The sequence below is a fragment of the Callorhinchus milii genome, unplaced genomic scaffold (assembly GCF_018977255.1).
Source record: "Callorhinchus milii isolate IMCB2004 unplaced genomic scaffold, IMCB_Cmil_1.0 Scaffold4, whole genome shotgun sequence".
In the NCBI taxonomy this organism is placed as follows: Eukaryota; Metazoa; Chordata; class Chondrichthyes; order Chimaeriformes; family Callorhinchidae; genus Callorhinchus; species Callorhinchus milii.
In genome coordinates, this window is record NW_024704745.1 from 76,345,287 (window position 1) to 76,365,984 (window position 20,698).

The window sequence follows — 20,698 nt, forward strand, 5'->3', positions numbered from 1 at the left end:
ACTGTTACAGCTTGGGAACAAGACATTCAGCCCAGTTAGTCGGTGACATTATTCATACTTCTCATGAACATCCAACCTTCCTAATCCACTCTCCCTTACCCCTCTATTCACCCCTCAGCAAGATACGAATCTCTTGTATTCACTGAATGTTCCCAATAGGATTATTTGTCGAGCGTCACAAACCACTTGTGCAGGAGAAGCACATCAGATCACAAAGCTCCTGAACGAGAAACTTGTTGGGAGTGGGGGGGGGGGGGGAAAAGCTTGGCAGCCTGTGCCTAATACTCTCCGGAATTAGGTAAGCAGGATGCATCCCTCCAGTGCGCATTCCATTCCAGCAATCCATCTCTGGGATTTCCATGTGTGGGTGGGATGCGTGGAATTCTCAGTGTGGTTTAGATACTCTTAAGCACGGGGATGGGTTTCCGCGTGTGTCAGACACACGGCCGACCAAAAAAAAAAAAGTGAAAGATGGCTTCATATTTCTGGTGCGGTGCTTCATCAGAACGCTGACCTCTGTGTCGTTCGCTGCCCTTTTTTTATTGATTTTTTTTTTCCCCCCTTCGCAGTTTGCAGTGTTTTAAAACCCTGTTAATTTACTGTGCTCCTCGCTTCGGCAATTCCGTCCGTCTGAATGGCACGTTTTAGATTAGTGTTGCAAATCTAAGGTTCATTTACAATAAATAACAAGCAAAATGGCCTTCAAGACCTTGGGTGAAAATGTGGTACGTGGAGCAATCATTCTCACCCCTCGAGATAATTATCACATCACACACCACATTTTTCACCCTCTAATATTTTTGCAGTTATAATTTTATAGATATGTTTATTTCACTTTTGAGGGAGACACAATGGGTTGCTTTCTGTGCCAGAACTTTTTAAAAATATGGTATTTGACATATCTCCTTTAATATTGAAGAATATTTCAAAGCACTTCACAGAATTTTACTGTAAAGTGCAGTGACTGTGTATTTTGTAAGCTAACGGCCTACGAACAGCAATCCAAAGATGCTGTTTTCCACCGTCCATCACCTCCTCCAATGTACCCCTTCAAGCCCCCTCTATCCTCACATCAAACAGCAAGTGTGAACAGGTCCTCGACTTCTTTGCCTCAAAGATTGAAAACATTCTCTTAGCTGCGGCGTACTTCTTTACCTCCCCCCCCCCACCCCATGTCCCCTTCCACCCCACCCAGACCATCCACACCAGGGCCGCCAATGTTCTATCAGCTTGTCTGGCAGACATCAAGGCCTGGATAAGAGCAAAGTTCCTGCAGCTGAATGTGGACAAGACGGAAGCCATACTCCTTGGCTCCCATCAACTTCTTCACTCCTGCGGATCTGAACTCCTCAACCTCCCTGGGCTCACGCTCACCGAACCAATGCGCAATTTAGGCGTCTGGTTTGAACCCCGGCTGTCCTTCCTCCCCCTTATCTGGTCCCTGACCGTACCTTACCCCAAATGCAGCCGAAACCCTCGTGCATGCGTTTGTCACCTCCCGCCTGGATTCCTCAAAAGCACTCCTCGCCGGTCTCCCCAGCTCCACGATTCAACAGATCAGCTCATTCAAAACTCTGCCGCCTGCAAACTCCGTCCCCACATCTCCCCAGTTCTGGCCCAGGCTCCACTGGCTCCCCATCACCGAACGGATCGACTTCAAGATCCTCACTCTCGTGTTCAAATCCCTTCACTCCCTGGCACCGCCCTCCCTCACCGACCTCCTCACTCCCCAATCCACCACCCGACACCTCCGCTCAACTGGCACCATCTCCTGCTGTCCCTCGTACCCTCCGCCCAACCATTGGAGGTCGCGCTTTCAGCCACTACATCCAGAAACTCTGGAACATTCTCCCTCAATCCCTCCGCCTTGCCCCCTTTCTCCCCCTTTTCAAGTCCTGCCTGAAAACCTTCCTCTTCGACCGTGCTTACGGACACCTCCCCCCTACCGCCACCCGACTCGGAGTCAGGCTCCGCCACTTTTAAGCGCACTGAGACACTACCCTGCGTGGAGGACACTATATAAATGCAATTTGTTGTTGTTGAACGTGGCAGGCAATTTGTTTGCAGCAATGTTCCCCAAACAGCCATGAGGTGAGTGACCAATTTCATCTGGAGGATTGTTGACCAGGACATTGGGAGAAACTCCCTTCTCTTTTCAAATAGCACCATGGGATCTTTAACGCCCACCTAAACAGGCAGATGGAACCTGGAGTTAACAACTCATCTGGATTCACGTGGAGTCCTGTAGCTCAGTGGTTAGAGCACTCACCTCGCAAAAGTGAGGACCTGTGTACGATTCTCCGGTGGCGTGAAACTTCAGGGAAGTTTCTTTACTCCACACGCCTGTTTACCTCACAGTAAGTGGGAACCCAGTTGTTAGTCAATTGGCGGATCACTGTTCTGGGGCTAATGTTCCCTTTTTAAAAAAAAAAAAAAAAAAATTTGGTCACTCAATCCACACTGTCCGTGGGACACTGCTGTGCGTAATTGGCTGCCACGTTTCGCCCACAAACATGTACAGTCCATTCACGTTACAGTATAGCCTGTGAAGTGTTTTGAGACGTCTTGAAGACGTTACAAGGCGCTATATCAATTGCAAGGATTATTATTATTATTTGAAAGACAACACGTCCCATAAGGCACTGGAGTCAGTCTGGTCTATGAGTTCAAAGCTCTGACTTGGGGCTTGAACCCACAACCTTTCTGACTCAGGGGCAAGAGTGCTACCAACTGAACCAGTCCGATGACCAAATGTCTGGGTTTCTGCGTGTGTTGGTTTACTGTAGGATTAAAAGACTATAACTTGATTATAATAAAACTCAATAATGATGTACGTTACGTAATGTGTGCAAATAATTCAACATGAGTGTAATTAAAATGAATGTACTTTGCAATGTTATTTGTGGAGTATTATTTTACTGGTAACTGATCTTGTGGTTGCACTTCCAGTAAATGTTATGTTTGTGTAATGTTGGCAACCTCCAGTGTTCCTTGTTTTACATAAAAAGAAAAGGTTGATATTGAAAAAGGTGCTGGCACACAAATCAATTAATGCCTGCTGTTACTTGGGAGATAAAATATGTTAGAATAGACTGAGAGCGTTGTAGTCAATAATCATGAATTTTTAAACAGTATTTTCCTCTTGAATCAAGACTATAGTATTTGCAGAAAGAAGAGAAAGTTCTATAAACGTTAGGACAAAAATTTCCTTGATTGTCCTTCCTCCAATTTATTTATGTGCCTTTCATTTGTTATTACCTTTGAATCGTCTTTCCCTTTTGGGGATTATTATGATCTGAAAGGGTGAAAATAAATTGCAAGGCTACGGGGAAGCAGTAGGGGAGTGATTCTGATTGGGTAGCTGTTTCCGAAAGCTGGCACAGACATGATGGGCCGAATGGCCTCCTTCTGCGCTGTAATATTCCATGATTCTAAGCGTTGGCTTGAGCTTGGATGTGCCATGCATTTATTTGTGCTGTTTCTCGTGCATAGTTTTAATAATTGTTAGTTGACTTGTCGCTCACTGTGTCAGAACTATATTGCTAAATCAGTTAAGTTTCGATCCTCAGACATGATTCTCAGGCGGTAAAGGTCGGACTGTATCTTGAATATTACATACAGTTCTGGTCACTGTGACATAAGTGGGCTGCCCAGAGGTGGTACAGAGGAGAGCAATGAGGATGATCCTCAGTATTGAGTTATGAGGACCTGGGTTTGATTCTCGGGCAGGGTGAAACATTAGGCAAGCTTCCGTATTTCACGCGCCTCTGTTTATCTAGCGGTAAGTAGGAACCCGGTTATCAGTCGATTGACAGATTGTTTTTCCGGAGTGAATAATTCCATACAACATTCGTTCATTCAATTCAATCAACTTTCTTCAGCTCAATGTGCGCAAAACTGAGGCCCTCCTGATCGGCTCGCGTCAGCGCCTCCGCACCTCAGGCGCTGACAGCATCAGCATCCAAGGCTGCACTCTCCACCTCTCAAAGCCATCAGGAACCTCAGCGTATTGTTCGACCCTGAGCTGTCCTTTCTCCCTCATATCCGCACCACAACTGGCACCGCCTTCCACCACCTCCGGAACATCGCCAGACTACGGCACTACCTCACCCCTCACGCGGCTGAAACTCTGGTCCACGCCTTTATCACCTCAAGGCTGGACTATGGGAACTCTCTCCTCGCGGCCTTCCCGGCCCTCCCTCCACACTGCAGGTCATTCAGAACTCTGCAGCTCGTGTACTGTCCCGCACCAGACACCGCGACCACATCACTCCCACCCTCGCTCGCCTCCACTGGCTCCCCATCCCCCAGAGGATCGAATTCAAGATCCTCATCCTCACCTACAAGGCCATTCACAGCCTCGCTCCCTCCTACCTCTCCGACCTACTATTCCCCTACCTACCTGCCCGTACCCTCCGTTCCTCTGGCTCCGGTCTGCTCCACATCCCCCGCCCCAACCGCCCTACCATCGGTGGCCGGGCTTTCAGCCTCTCAGCCCCGAGGCTCTGGAACTCTATCCCCCAGTGCCTTCGCCGCTTCCTCCCTTTCCTCCTTCAAGGCCGGTCTCAAGACCTTTCTCTTCAACCACGCCTTCAGCTCCCCTCTCGACTCTCTACCCCCTCCTCGCTCCCTCCCTTCGCTCCCCTCACCCTGACCATTTCCCCCCCAATGCTCGGGTCCCGACCCAACTGTACAGCGCCTTGGGACGTCCTCCCGACGTGAAAAGCGCTCTATAAATGCAATCTTGTTGTTGTTCAAAAAAAATAATTAGGTTTCTCAATGCACGACTGTTTGTGGAACATTGCTATGTGCAATTGGTTGCCGTTGTTCACCCACAACATATACAGTCAATTCACTTTACAATGTATTCATATATCAGATGCAAAGATTATTATTATGTTTTTAAGCAGAGTATGAACGTGGGCAAAGCCTTCAAAGAAAATCAGTAACAATAAAGTAATAAACATCAAGGAATATTGCATGAACTGATCTACCATTGGTAACAAACCTCTTATTATCCCCTGAATTGCTCACTTGCTTTAGGTCAGGAGAGAGCCCATGGCTGGCAGTGCAGCCCCAAATATACCATCAACAAGCGAGATCATCAGTAAGCATATTGCGATATTGTTTGGCTTCAATCACATTAGCAAATAATGATTCCTCGCATTTGATACAATCACAATAATAATCCTTGCATTTGATATTGCACTTGATCAAGTCGTTGAGACATCTCCAAGTGCTTCACAGAATATACTGTAGAGTGACTGTATATTTTGTGGCCAAAATGCAGCAGCCAATTGCACACAGCAGCGTCCCTCAAACAGTCATGGATTGAGTGACCAAATTATTACTATTATTTTTTTTTGAAGGGATTATTACTACCGGAAAATCGTCTAACAACCGAGTTCTTACTTACTGCCAGGTAAACTGAGACGTCTGGAGTAAGGAAACGTGCCTAAGGCTTCACCCTGAAATGTAAGAGATTCTGTACCATAGATTGTGTAATTTCTCCAATATACAGATTGATTTTCTGCCTGATCTTGCTCCTGTAACCAAAGCACATAGTAGTTCGCTTGTCTATCTTTTCTGTGGTTGCAAATTTTGCTACTTAAAAAAAATCTGGATGAATTACATAATTGAGGGTTTGCAATAACACCTGTCGACGTGATAATTGCTATCAATACAGAGAATAATGGACACCTACAGAATCCCTTCACTGCCTCAAACCTCCCTCCCTCTGATCTTCTCTAGCCTCGCTCTCTCTCAGCAAACCCGGGCCCCTGCTCTGAAATAAAAACAGAAGTCGCTGGGAACACGTAGCAGGTCAGGCAGCATCTATGGAGAGAAGAAAGTGAGTTTCTTGCTCTGCCTCCCTTCTTACCCACGACAACAGCCGAGCCTTTAGCCACCATGCTCCCATGTTCCAAGATCCCTCCCCTCAACCTTACTACCTCTCTCCCCCTCCCCACTCCTCCATCAAAAGCTGTCTCGGATTATTTCTTTGGTCTTGTCCGTCCTATTCCAAACCCCTTGCACAGTCTGACACCATCGCTGCAAAACGCTCAATGTCGCCCAACGCTTTTCAAATGCAAGTTGTTGTGGAGATGAAGTGCAGTTTAATGACAGAATTGTTTTTAATACCAGATTCCTTTTGGTTCCCTGTGTGGCAAAAATACTGATGCAGTTCCCTTTGCTTTCAATAAACCTGCCCCTCGCTTGACACGCAGCTCAGACAAGTAGGGCAGATCTAGCTGCAGGGGGATTAACATTATTTAATTAGGAGTCTAAGTACTTGGCTGGGGGTCAAAAAAAATGTGCATTTGTTTTGAGTGAAGCTTTCCAACCGCTGCATAATAGGTTGCGGAACAAGAAGAAAGGTTGCCTGGTTACAATTCATCTGTGCAATCCACATCTCTGCAGAGTTCATCCTGAGCCGTGAGGCTTTTTGGATATTATGTGTTGTGACTGGTTTTCCTAATTTACCATCTCTTTTACCTACGTGGAGTCCTGTAGCTCAGTTGTCAGAGCCCTCGCCTCGAAGGCGAGAGGACCTGGGTTTGATTCCTGGGCAGGGCAAAACCTTAGGCAGGTTTCCTTGCTCCACACGCCTCTCTTTACCTAACCGGAACTAGGAACCCGCTTGTTAGTCGATTGGCGGATCGCTTTTCCGGGGGTGGGAATTCCTTAAAAAAAAGAATTTGGTCACTCAATCCACGACTGTTTGTGGGACACTGTTGTGTGCAATTGGCCGCCGCGTTTTGCCCACAAATATACAGTCACGACACTTGACATTATAATCAGTGAAGCGCTTTGAGAGTCTCGATGATGCGATAAGGTGCTATATGGGTTTCGATCGATAAGAGTTCTACGACTGTTACGCAAAGTGAATTGTATATATAGGTATTATTTGAAGACCAGTTGGGGCCCCTAAATCTCGTGCTTCCTGACCTATTTGCAAAGATCAACTCAGAGTTATTATAAGACATGCCGATTGATAAGGTCTGATCCCCGTACCACATACCACCCGCCAGCTCATCTGTACATCGAGGCCGTGGGGATAGCTCTCCCTTTTAAAAAGAATTCCTCTGATTTGTTTCCTTCATATGAACTATGCGCTTCTCAATTCTCCTGAAATCAGTTACTTGTGCATTATTGCCGCTCACTAGGGAGGCGGGTTCTATACTCGCACGGCATCTGTCTGGGCCTGTCCACATTTCGCTTGTTCTTAGGTTTTAATAATTAATAATAATTCTTGCATTTGACATAACGTCTCATCATGCCGCCGAGAGATTGTCTCAAAGCGCTTCATGGATTTTACTGTGAAGTTCAGGGTTCAAGCCCCCACGTTGTGACTGGAATTTAAGCTGACACGCCAATACATTGTGCTGCGTTGCAAGTCGTTGTCAGAGGTACCGGCCTTTCGATGAGACATTAAATTGAAGTCCCGTCTCTCTGTTCTATTCGAAAAGTGAAGGGAGTTTATCCCAGTGTCCGGGCCAACAATCCCCCAAAGAAAACCTGGAAGACATCCTAAATTCCACGATCAATTTGGAAGCTCAGAAATCTCACTTGTGGCCAATCCATTTCCCTTTAACATTGACGTTGGTAAGTGAAACACAGGCAGTGATTTGCTGATGATATTTACGCAGGGAGGGAAAACCCGGAAGGAACCTAGTGAAGCACAAAGTGTGGAAACATCTCTCCAAAACAATAATGATAATAATGATAATCCTTACGTTTGATGCAGTGCATTTCCACAACAACAACAACGATAACTTGCATTCATATAGCGCCCGTCACACCAGGTAATGTCCCAGAGTGCTTTCATGTTGGGAGCACTTCTCAAAGATCTTCACAGGATAAACTAAAGTATAATATATAATACTAATCCTTGGATTTGATATACCGTCTTATCACGTCTTCTAGACGCCTCAAAGCGCTTCACAGAATATAATGTAAAGTGGATTGACTGTGTATTTTGTGGGGGAAACACAGCAGCCAATTGCGCACAGCAGTGTCCCACAAACAATTGTGGATGGATCAGCCTTTTGTGTGAGAGGCTCCAAAGAGTTTCATATTAAAATGTAACCGCAAACTGCAAGTGTTCAGGTGTTCTGTAGGTGAATGGGGTGGGGGAGATTTATTATTGCTGACTTGTTAGTGATATTATGAAATGGACTAGGCTTTTATGAAAGGCTTGTCAGACCCATTTACCTAAGGACAGAGCTGGTCATTGTGTATTCAAAGTTCTTTTTTATAAAAAAGATTTGGCTCGAGCACAGGGGCTCAGGTCGATGGGCTCAAAGTCCAAGAAGGAAGGACAACAATAAGAGGACGATTGGAGTATTAAGCGCCCAATTAAAGTGCCTTGAGAATGCTTTGCTGCAAACGATAAAAGATAACAAAGGATCACGTGAGGATTAAGATGACCGCACACTGCAGTTTGCGGTTACATTTTAATATGAAACTCATCGGAGCCTCTCACACAAAAGGCTGATCCTTCATTTCAAACTTCGAGCCTATGTCAGAGGTGGGGGAGGGGAGGAAAGTACGTCATTCTGGCTGTTGGTTCAGTCAGTACAGTTGGAGGTTACAAAAAAGACTTGCCACGCAAAGCACATTTTTTTTTTTGGCTTGAGTCAATTCTTTCAGCTGGGCGAGCCTGTTGCATTTCAGATCATTGGGTATCAATGGATTCATTGTGTAAATGGACCTATTTTTCCTGCCACTGAAACAAAACTTAGTCTCGAAGCAAAAAAGTTTTTGTTTGCAAATTGCTTGGATGCTAACCTGGTTATTAGTTTGACTGATACCAGTTAAAAAAAAGAATTGACGCATTTCACGGAAGTTTCCCGTAAAGAGGCTCCTGTGAAGCCTTTATTATCAAAGGCAAGGATGAATAATAATCCTTGCATTTGATGTAGCGCCTCATCACGTTGTTGAGACGTCTCAAACCACTTCACAAAATATACTGTAAAGTGAATTGACTGTATATTTTGTGGGCGAAACGCAGCAGCCAATTGCGCACAGCAGCGTCCCACAAACAGTCGTGGATTGAGTGACCAAATTATTATTTTCATTTTTTTTAGGGGATCATTACCCCCGAAGAGCGATCCGCCAATCGGGTAGCGCAGTTCTTGCTGAACAAGTCCTGTCCTTTGTGAAATCGAGCCCGTCTGTCATCTACATTGAAGTCGGTTCTCGTTATAAAGTGGTGGCACCGGGTCCGTAAAATTAGACCCAGTGTTATAACTGTTCACCATCGACCTTTTCTCTTCTTTCGTGCTTTTGGTCTCTTCTTCCCCCTTTCTCTCTTCCTTTGCTGCCACTCTGAAACATCTGTGCACTCTTGCAAGTGCTCGGCGGTAACAATAAAACCAAGTAATGGTGCTCAGTTACCGTAAAGTTCCTCACTCACAATCATCGCTGCTTTGATCTCTTGTGTTACATTTCAATGAAGGCCCGAGCGCTTCCCCTGCTGTCCTGGGTAACGGCAAACTTAGCCAAGAATTCAGGTCAGAAGCATCCCATCTCCTAGCAACAGCAGGATAGCAGCGGTTCCCCTCAGACAAAGTCGCCCAGTGGTGGGAATGGGATCATTTGCTGGAGCATCCGAGATATAGACTGTCGGGTGAGAGCTCCTGTTAGGCATTGGAGTCAGTTGTTGTTTGTTTGATCAGCCGGGTGTCTTGACACGTGCGGAAACCCATCACCGTGCTGAAGAGCATCCAAACCAAACTGAGAATTCCATGCATCCCACCTACACATGGCAATCCCAGAGATAGGTTGTTGGAATGGAGTGCGCACTCTCTCCCTGGAGAGACACATCCTGCTTACCTAATTCTGGAAAGTATCAGGCGCAGGTTGGTGAGAGCCAAGGCTTGGGGACCCCAGAATGTGCGTTGGGGTAACTGCTGGAGTCTGACTTGCTAAAACCACATAGCTTGCCATTGATATCATTGCCTGGCAAACATCTGAATTGGAGTTAAACAGGCGCTGGATCTTTGAGGAGCTTACTAAGCTTTGCCTGACTTACTCATGGCTTTGAAGCGCTGTGGAGCTCCATTAATCGGTCACTCTCTTCCTTTCAGATCCCGAGTAGCTGAGGGAGGAGAGGTTGTGCGTTCATTCTAAAAGCTGGTGTTGTCTTGCGGTGTTCAGATCTGGCAAAACAAGTTAGAAAAGCACCAACGTTTAGGTAAAGGTAAGCAACCAAAAGATTCCTTTAACATAAATGCACTAACAGTTAACAGAACCTGCATTGAACCTATATTGTTGTTCAGCTGGAGAGCAAGACCGGACGCTTGTAAACAGGAACTCTCGGTTTGATTGACTGATCTGCAGTGATGATTAGTGTTTCAAAATCCTCATTTCACTGTTAATCAAACCAGTAGCGTTGTTCATTTCCACTAAGCAAACTCTGTAGCGCTTACAATCGTTCCATTCCATTTAGGAATATATTTTAGCTGTTGGTTCAATTGTTATTTCAGCTTTAAATAAAGCCCGAGTTTTTGGTGGGAGTGATGCTGTAGCTCAGTGGTTAGAGTGCTCTCCTCACAAGCGAGGGGACCTACCTGGTTTTGATCCCTGGGCGAGCGAAACCTTAGGCAAGTTCCTTACTCCACACGCCTCTGTTTACCTCGCAGTAAGTAGGAACAACCCGGTTGTTAGTCGATTGGCCGATTGCTTTCCGGGGTTAATAATACTTCCAAATAAATACATTTGGTCATTCAATCCATGGCTGTTTGTGGGACACTGCTGTGTGGAATTGGTTGCCGTCTTTCACTCCCAAAATACTGCACTTGCCTTGGGATGTCCTCCTGACCTGAAAGGCGCTATATAAATGTAATTTGTTGTTGTTGAATCTGTGAGACGTACTGCTGGCTTGACAGGTTCTGTATCAAACGTAAGGATGATTATTATTCATGCATCATACGTGGATGGACCATAAAAACACAGTCAATTACACGTTGCAGTATATCCTGTTAAGCACTTTGAGACGCCTCAAATGACGTGATAAGGCACTGTATCAAATGTTAGGATTATTAAAAACAGTTTTACGGATTTTGCTGGAAACCTTTTGTATTTTCCGTGGTCAAATATTAGCCCTTTCTCTTATTTAAAAAAAAATACTAAAACCTCGAGATTTATTTCTCAATAATTTTGCTTTGCTTTTCAAAGTATGAAGTTGATTTTGGGACGTTAATTATATGACGGTAATCAGAGCCTTCCTTTACATAAATGAATTATGAGTAACCGATGATTGAATTTCCAATGTGTATCTACCTAAATGTTTAATGGAATTTGTGTATTAGTTTCCTCTGATCAAAATTAGCAAACAGCAGGTGATTGAATGTGTATACTCCATCTTCCTTGAATTGATATTGATGGGATAAGTGTGGCAAAGGTGACTTCATGACTTAGGGCTGTGAGTTATGAGGACTGAAACTGAAAGGAAATGCTCCTACTCTATTGTCCTTGCCTATCAGCTGATCCAAGTATCTATAGTGAAGTGGAGGACTAGGATAATAATAATAATAATAATAATAATAATAATAATAATCTTTGTATTTGGAGTTCCGTAGCGTAGTGGTTAGCGCACTCGCCTTTAAGCAAGGGGACCCGGGATTGATTCCCGGACTCGGCGAAACCTTAGGCAAGTTTCCTTACTCCATACATCTCTATTTACCGAGCAGTAGGTAGGAACCCGGTTGTTAGTCAATTGGCAGATCACCTTCTAGGGGTATTAATCCTTTCAAACCCCAACCCCCATCAAAAAATTGGGTCAATCACTCTTTGACTGTTTATGGGACATTTCTGTGTGCTATTTACAATATATTCTGTGAAACGCTTTGAAACATCTCAACGATGTGATAAGGCATTATAATCAGTTGCAAGGATTATTATTGTTATGATTACTATTATTTGATAAAATATCTCATGATGTTGCTGGACGACTGACACTCCAGTGCAGTGCTGGGGGATTGTTGGCCAGGACACCAGGAGAAACTCCCTTTTCAAACAGAATACTGCTGTGTGTAATTGGCTGCCGCGTTTCGCCCACAAATATACAGTCAATTCATTTTACAATATATTCTGTGAAGCACTTTGAGACGTCTCGAAGACTTGATAAGCGCTATATCAAATGCAAGGATTCTTATTATTAAATACGCTATAATTTGTGCTAACACCTTTGTGTGTGGTGTATGTGTGTATGGTGTGTGTGTGTATATGGTGTGTGTGTGTGTGGTGTGTGCTGTATGCCTGTGGGTGAGGACCATTAATGTGTTTTTTTGTTGATTGAAAGGGGCAGAAATTCTGTTCAGGGTTGCCATGAATCACCTTTGACGATGTCAGCCTTTAATGATATTTCCCATCACTCGCCCATTCCCAAAGGTGTTGTGAGCAATGCAGAATGGCAGATTTACCCCATATTTGCAGTAATTTGCATTCATCTGGATTGAACTCCATTTGCCAGTGTATCAGTGTATCGTATGTGTACGAAATCATTTCTGGCAGTCTCGATCTCTGCCTTCAGCGGAAACGATCAGTGGACACGAACCCGTGGACACAGAACCACTCTCCGTTAATTAGAGTTAATAGACAGTCCCACTCGAGGGGCTGTGAAGTCAAGCGTTAATTCATAACAATCCTTCTCACAAATAAAATTAATTATGACTGTGCCTTCTGTGCTGAGTGCGCTGTTTGTGCATTGCACATTTTGGGTAATAAAAATTTGTGAACGAAACGCTGAATGAATTATGCAGACAATGGAATTCACAGTGCAGTTTATGTCCCAACGCACGTGCCTTGTATGAATGGAAGTGTCAGGGTTTTTGCTGTGTGGCAGGCAGGCAGCCTTGAGGCACAATGTTTGAGAAATGCAGAGACAGCTCTATGTATTTTTCTGGCCTGAGAGTGCTTAACACTACCTTGGATGGTGCGTGGGTGTGGGGGTGTGAGTATGTGGGCGTGTGTTTGTGTGTTGAGGGGCGATAATGAACCCCTTTTTCTATTCGCTAACACTCTCGCCTGTTTCCCCAAGTGTCTTGGTCAATCAATCCCCCGGATAAAATTGGTGGCTCACTTCAACTCTGTTTGTGGGACATTGCTGTGTGAAAAACCAGCTGATGCTTTTGCCTACAAAATACACAGTCATTCCACTTCACAGTAAATCTTGTGAAATGTTTTGAGACTTCCGATGACGTGATAAGGCACTCAAATCAAGTCCGAGCATTCTCATTGTGTATTATTCTATTCCAAACGTCTGCTTAGCTCAGGGTTCTGGATCCCCTGTTCTTTTCTGGTGGCGGGAATAACGTTTGGAAACAAATTCCAATTTTGGGGTAAAACCTGGCAAGGGCGGACAATGAGCAGAATGGCCTTTGACAGGTTTATAATAATAATAATAATCCTTGCATTTGATATAGCGCTTTTCACGTCAGGAGGACGTCCCAAAGCGCTTCGCTGAACACACTGTAAAGTGAATTGACTGTATATTTGTGGGCGAACGCGGCAGCCAATTGCGCACAGCAATGTCCCACAAACAGTCGTAGATTGAAAATGACCAATTTATTATTGTTTTTGGTTTTGGAGGGATTATTATTAGGCTCTGTGTGGAGTAAGGAAATTTGCCCAAGGTTTCGCCCTCTGCTGGAATTGAACCCAGGTGTCTCGCTTGCAAAGCGAGTGCTCTAACCACTGAGCTACAGGACTCCACAATCTCCTCAAAGTAATGACTGAGCAAGAAAACCTGCACGGACTGCTTTAGAATTTGCTCCCGAAACAAATTCACTTCTACCAAGATCCAATCGACGAGTTTGCTTTCCATTTTTTAATGCATTTATCCTGCCTATGCAACTGTCCCCCACTGACCTGTCTAATCCGTTCCCAAGACCTAAGTGCAGTAGAATTCCTTAGTGTTTTCCTTCCTACTGCAAGCCACAAGCATTTAACACCCCCAGCTTGGCTTCACTTGACCAGCAATTCCTAATTGATTTTGTTCTCCCTCCCACTCTTTCCAACCTTGGCTGTTAATTGCTCTCTCGGATTTGATCCCCAGAACCACAGAAATTTACAGCACAGAAGAATGGCCGGTTCTTTTGACGGGCGATTCCTTCAGTCCCAACTGTGGAGTCCCGTAGAGTAGTGGTTAGCCCGCTCACTTCGCGGTTTCTTGCATCCAGACCAGGTGAGGTAGGGTGGTGATAGCTGACCAGGTTTCAAGACTTCCTTGAAGATATGTGTGTCAGCCTGGCTCAGTTGGCAGCACTCTCACCTCTGAGTCAGAAGGTTGCGGGTTCAAGCCCCCACATCAGGTCTTGGAATCACATGGTCTAAGCTGACCATCCAGTGAGGTGCTGGGGGTATTGCATAGTTGGAGGTGTTGTCCTTCAGATGAGACATTAAATCAAAGTCCCATCTGTCTTTTCAGGTGTTTTGTAACATTCTGTGTACAGTAAACCTCACCTAAGTCATATCGGTTAGGACCATACATGAATATAACTTAGGCAAAGTATGAGTTATGTAAAAATGATAAGTAATAGGAAATTCAATGGGACTTGGGCAGATGTACAACTTAAGGCTATTATATAATTTATCCAGATCAGACTTATGTGAGTTTTACTGTAACTCTTTGCATCATTTCTATTCTCCTTGGTACATCCCCCTGACCTGAAAGGCGCTACATAATATAGAAATGTAAATGTGCTGTTGTATTCTCAACACAGCTGTGCTGTAGTGAAGAGTAGAAACCCGGAAGAATCACTTTAATTTATAGTGACGTTTTATCTGATAAGGCGTATTCCCAATCGGTGTGGGGTTAAGAGGCTATCCTCACAAATAGGATTTTTACTTTGTTTTTGGAAGTTATGCAGTCTTTCAAAGTGTAGGTTTTTTTCCCTCCCAATTGTGGAGCCCACGGTTGTTCAGTTGGATGGAAATCCATTTATGTGCAAAGCAGAGCCTATCTGCCCTTTTATCATCGAGTTGGTGGGTGAATGCACTGCATGGTGTGGTACTGAGCTGTACAGACAAGGAAGGTCTTCAGGTTTGTTGCTTGGACCCTTTTTTTTAATCAGATCCCTTCAAGCCCTCGCACCTCCCTACCTCTCTGACCGCTCCCCCACCCGCTGCCTCCGCTCGGCCGGCTCTGGCCTACCGTTCGTCCCTCGTCCCCTCCGCTCCACCATCGGTGGCCGTGCCCTCAGCCACTACGCCACGAAACTCTGAAACTCTCTCCCTCAATCCCTCCACCTTGCCCCCTCCCCACTTTCAAATCCCACCCAAAGACTTTCTTCTTTGATCTGCTGATTGCGCAGTAACCCTGGTGGTGCTTAAATTTCATTTGAGCCTCAATCCCTCGGAATCTCCTATCCCTAACTTCCTCCCATACCCGCCCGCCTATTCCCTTCCTCCTCATGTATGCATTCCCTTCGAATTTGTTGTTAATCACTTTCAATCAGGCTGATTGGAGCCACTATAACTGGCCTTGGTCTACTTGGGCTGGGAACTGGAAAAATTACCAAATGTTCCTGTCTTTTATTGTTACCTTGTTGTGATCCTGGCTCAGCTGGGAACATTCTCACCTCCCAAGTCAGACGGTGATGGGTTCAAGCCCCACATCGGGTCTTTGAACTCACAGTCTAAGCTGACACTCCAGTGTAATGCTGGGGATGAGACGTTAAACCAAAGTATCCTCTGCCTGTTCGGGTGGAAGTTAAAGTATTTCTGGCATGATTCAAAAAGAAAAGGGAGTTTCTCCCAGTGTTCTGCCAACAATCCACCGGATAAAATTGTGTTATTTGCTTCAAGCTTGTTTGTGCTCAAATTGGCTGCCATTTTCACCTACAATTGGAAAGCCAGTACACATTATAATGAATCCAGATGACGTGATAAGGTGCTGCAACAAATGCAAGGATTGTTATCTTATGGTATCTGCCTAAAAGTCCAGGGAGGGGAGGAAGACAGAATTGCGTTTGACTAATTCTTTTCCCTTCACTTCTCCTCCTTCCACACACACACACACACACTCTCCGAGACGTCCTCATGACATGAAAGGCGTTAACCAATGTAAATTGTTGTTGTTGATGCTGACAGTCTCGGCTCGAGGAAGCAGAATAGATACTTTGGAGATGTGCTGCTGGGCTCCTGCTATCAGATGGAATCATAGTCCAGCATCAATCATTGTCTTCAGGAGAGGAAAGGAAATTGAAAAGAAAGAAAAAAAATCTTGACTGTAATATAATATAATTCTCCTGAATGAGATCAGTCAAGTTCAGCCAAGTGCCATTTCATTACTATCATCTGATTTATACCCAAAGCAAAGAGCAGAGGTTTTCGATCTGGCCAGTTACACTGTAATAAGAAATCTATTGTAACGGCTCAGAGTCTGTATATGAAACTGCTTTGTGTTCATTTGTTATTCCCATTGTACATTGAGTGGTGTTATACACCCGGTGGCATTTCTGAATCCAGGTACATCCACAACAAATTGCATTTATAAAGCGCCTTACATGTCGGGAGGACGTCCCAAGATGCTGGACAGTCGAGGATTTGCATCTGAGCCAGGGTTTAGGTTCGGGAGGGATTGGGGGACTTTGAGCAGTTTTGATGAATCATTCAGTTAAATCCATAACCCCTCCTTCCCCAGAGTAGTGAAATACGTACTACTCCACATCTAAGCAACTCCAGACCAAACCATTGTGGCAACTATGGGGGTGGGGGTGAGGGGGGAGAGGTATTGTGAGAAGAAGAGTTCACACCAGCAGCTTTAGGTCATTCACATTGTGGCTGTTGTGGACCTTCGCTCTGCGCAAGTTGAGTGCTGTGTTTCCCCTATAAAACACACAGTCACTACACTACACAGTCACTACTGCCTTCCAGGCAGGTCAGGGCGAAACCTTGGGCAAGTTTCCTTACTCCACACGCCTAATAATAATCCCTCCAAAAACCAAAAATAATAATAAATTGGTCATTTTCAATCTACGACTGTTTGTGGGACATTGCTGTGCGCAATTGGCTGCCGCGTTCGCCCACAAATATACAGTCAATTCACTTTACAGTGTGTTCTGTGAAGCGCTTTGGGACGTCCTCCCGACGTGAAAAGCGCTATATCAAATGCAAGGATTATTATTATTATATTATTATTAAATCCTGTGGAACCCTTTGAGACTTCCTGATGTGGAAGTCACTGTATCAAAGTATAAAATTATTAATAATAGTAATACCCGAAAACTACTGCACTCAGGTCTTTGGTATCCGGTGAAATACTAAGGTCGATTCCTCCCAATATCTGGAAGTGTGATGTCCTGTTATTGCGGCTTTGTACCGAAGTCGCTAATCAGTTGCAAAACATTTTCTCACGCACTCTCCCTGGAGAGCCCATGCTGAGAATAATGAGAAACTGGATCTGACCAAAGGATAAGCTCCTTTGCTGCAGTAATTGGCTTGTTGCTTTGCTACAGTGAGATCCGGCCTCTTTTCCTTTCATTCAGAATGACAACTCCCAAGTTGGATTTCTGAATGGAATAATATCTCAGACGCACCCGAACCAAAACTTGATACCATTTCATTCAAAGCGAGCGAAGATTAGCCTCGCTGTTCTCACTAACCCAGAAACTCCCGTGGAGGTAAGTGGACGGCCTGGCTCTCTGGCTCTACCTCTGAATCCTTGCGCTTTTATTTCCTCTGTTGATCTGCATTTTGTCGCTTGTGGTGTGGGGGTACTTGTTTATCTTGTTTTGATGTTTAAAAAAAAGTCATGTATATAAATAGTAATGTATTCTAATAATAATAATAATCATTGCCTTTGATACAGTGTTTTATCATGTTGCTGCTGTTATGGGCATAGATGCTGGGAAGGGTGGTGGAAGCCAGGATAATGGACTTGTTTAAGAGACTGTTTATCACTGTTATGGAAAGCTAAAGCCATTGGAAGGATGATTAAGTGGGTTGAAGATCCTCCTTCGCCTGAGTTCCACTTGTGATCTGTTGAGCTTTCACCCTTTTCAGCTGCTGCTTAGACACAATGTGGGAACGGGTGTTTGGTGCCCAATATCTCCTCGTTCCTTCATGAAAATCCCCTTCCACTACCATCTGGTGGGAGGAGTGGCAGTCAAGAGGGTGGGGGAGGATAGAGGGAGGATAGGCCGTAGGGAGTGGGGCAAGTAGAGTTAGTCAAGGGGGTGGTGGGATGTGGAAGGAATGTCTTGGGGGGACAGAAGGGAGGTTAGTTGTGGGATGAAGAGGGCTTTTCCTTGCGGGAAAGAGCGCTGCATAAATGCAAGTTGCTGTGGCTAGTTGTTGGTTGGTTGTTTTCTAAATAAATAAGAACTTACTCAGTTATTTGAATAAAATGTTGAGGGTCTATTGTCTCGATCATCTTTTAACTGACTGCTCACAGTGTCTAAAGCTGACTAAAATGCTGGATTTCCTCTCCTCTCTTAACCACTCCCTGGTCGGCCATTCAGAAAAATAATTAAAGTTGCTTAGTACAGTGCAAGTAATAATAATCCTTGCATTTGATATTAACAACTTTGCCACATCCTTGAGATGTTTCAAAGCTCTTCACAAAATTTTCACTGTGTATTTTGTGGACGAAACCCTGCAGCCAATTGTGCACAACAATGTTCCACAAACAGTTGTGGATTGAGTGACTGAATTGTTTTTGGAGGGATTATTATCCCCAGAAAGCGATCCGCCAATTGACTAAAAACTGGGTTCCTATTTACTACTAGCTAGACAGAGGCGTGTGGAGTAAGGAAACTTGCCTAACGTTTTGCCCCTGCCCGGTTCTCTCACTTGTGAGCGAGCACGCTAACCACTACGCTACAGGACTCCCAGGTGTAGTGGAGGAAAGAGCAGTGAGTTCATACTGTGCTAGCACCAGGTGCACAGTATTGAGCCTCCAGCTTATACTTGAGTTGTTGTTGGCGTGAAGCATTTTGCTCATTGTGAGCGCAAAAGCAGGAGAACCGTGGGAACCCAGATTGGAAAACTGCTTTGTTACATAGGGAAAGTGTGTTCAACAACAACAACAGCAGCAGCAGCAGCATCAAGTTGCTTTCAGATAGAGCCCTTCACGTAGGAAATCTCGGAGCGATTAACAACAGCAATACTAACTTGCATTTTTATAGCACCTTTCACGTTGGGAGGACGTCCCAAGGCACCAACAGCGACAATGATTAACAAGGCAGATCAAACACTTAATCGTTAATCACTCTTGCACTTGATATAATACCATTTCATGTGATCGGAATGTCTCAAAGCGCTTCACAGGAATATACTGTAAAGTGTGTATTTGTGGATGAATGCCACAGGCAATTTGTGCACAGCAACGTCCCACAGAACCAGCACATTGAACCTGAGCTCCAGAGTAAACCCAGGTCGAATTTCTCCCCAACAGAAACACAGTATAAGTGCAATATGTTGACAACATGAACCAACAGAAGAATTTTTTTACTCTGGGGCCGATCGATACAGTGAAGAGCCACTCGTCTGTCTTGCATACGTCTCTTGACAGATTTGCTGCCTGCTACATAATAGTATTGATCTGCTCACTTCTCCTGCCTATTGCACAGTAAATAATTCATGGCTGGCAATGGGGTTGGAAGTCCAGCTAAACATGGCACTGATGAGTTGCTCTGAATATTTTTTCCCCGTCTGGTAACCAGGAACCCGGATTGACGGCTGCCTGCTTTAACTTGTTCACTATGTTGAGGGATTGCGGGCAGAGACAGGAGCTACACTCCCTGAATTGTTTGCTGCGGTTTCTGCAGACTCTTCACCCGTCTAAACAGAACTGAACCATTCGAGCATTTTTAAACAGAAAAAAGACACAAAGCCAAACAATAACTCTGTACGTGTCCAGTCCTTAACAATAACAATCCTTGCATTTGATGTAGGGCCTCATCGGGTCGTTGAGCTGTCTCAAAGCGCTTTGCGGATATACTGTAAAGTGCAGTGACTGTTTATTTTGTGGGTGAAACGCAGCACGCAGTGAGTTGCGCGCAGCAATGTCCCACAAACAGACATGGAATTTTATTGGGGAGAATGTTGGCCAGGAGATCGGGAGAAACTGTCTTCTCTTTTTGAGGAGTGCCACAGGGTCTTTAACATCCACCTGAACATCTCATCCAATGTCTCACCCGCATCTTCCCCCCAGTCCACCTCAGCGGGGTTTATCTGTATGAAGTCCATGAAGGCTCACATAAAATGTCTCCCTTCAGTCGCTGTAAATTTCTGACATTTGACATCTCTGGCAACTGTGATTTTCTCTTTATTTCTAAAACAAAATGCAGGCACCCAGGATCCCTGGTGTGTTTATATATTTATATATATATAAGGAGGACGGTGGTAGAGTATTTCTGTAAAAGCTGGAGAAAGGGGTCTGTATGCGTGTCTCTGTGTGGGGGGGCGGGGGGGGGGGAGAAGAAAGTAACATCTATCTGTTTTGTCAGTTGTATTAAACAAACCTGAACTTGCCCTGCTATTAAAGCAGCAAAACTGCCTTCAGGCTGAGAGCAGGAACTTGTACTAAAAGCGTTTCACCCACAAAATACACAGTCAATTTATAGTATATTCTGTGAAGCGCTTTGAGACATTTCAACAACGTGATAAGGTGCTATATTAAATGCAAGGATTATTATTATAGTAATCACATCGTCTAAGCTGACACTACAATACAACGCTTGAGGTA

The 20,698-nt window shown here is 44.6% G+C and overlaps 1 protein-coding gene across 1 annotated transcript in view; it reads left to right on the forward strand.

Annotated features, from left to right (window-relative positions):
* The window catches only part of cracdl (CRACD like), a 72,868-nt gene that overhangs the window by 6,387 nt on the left and 45,783 nt on the right, over positions 1-20,698 (forward strand). The window contains exon 2 of the mRNA XM_007891148.2: positions 10,092-10,204. The gene's annotated coding sequence lies outside the window, so the exon portion shown is untranslated. The remainder of the gene's footprint in view (positions 1-10,091; positions 10,205-20,698) is intronic.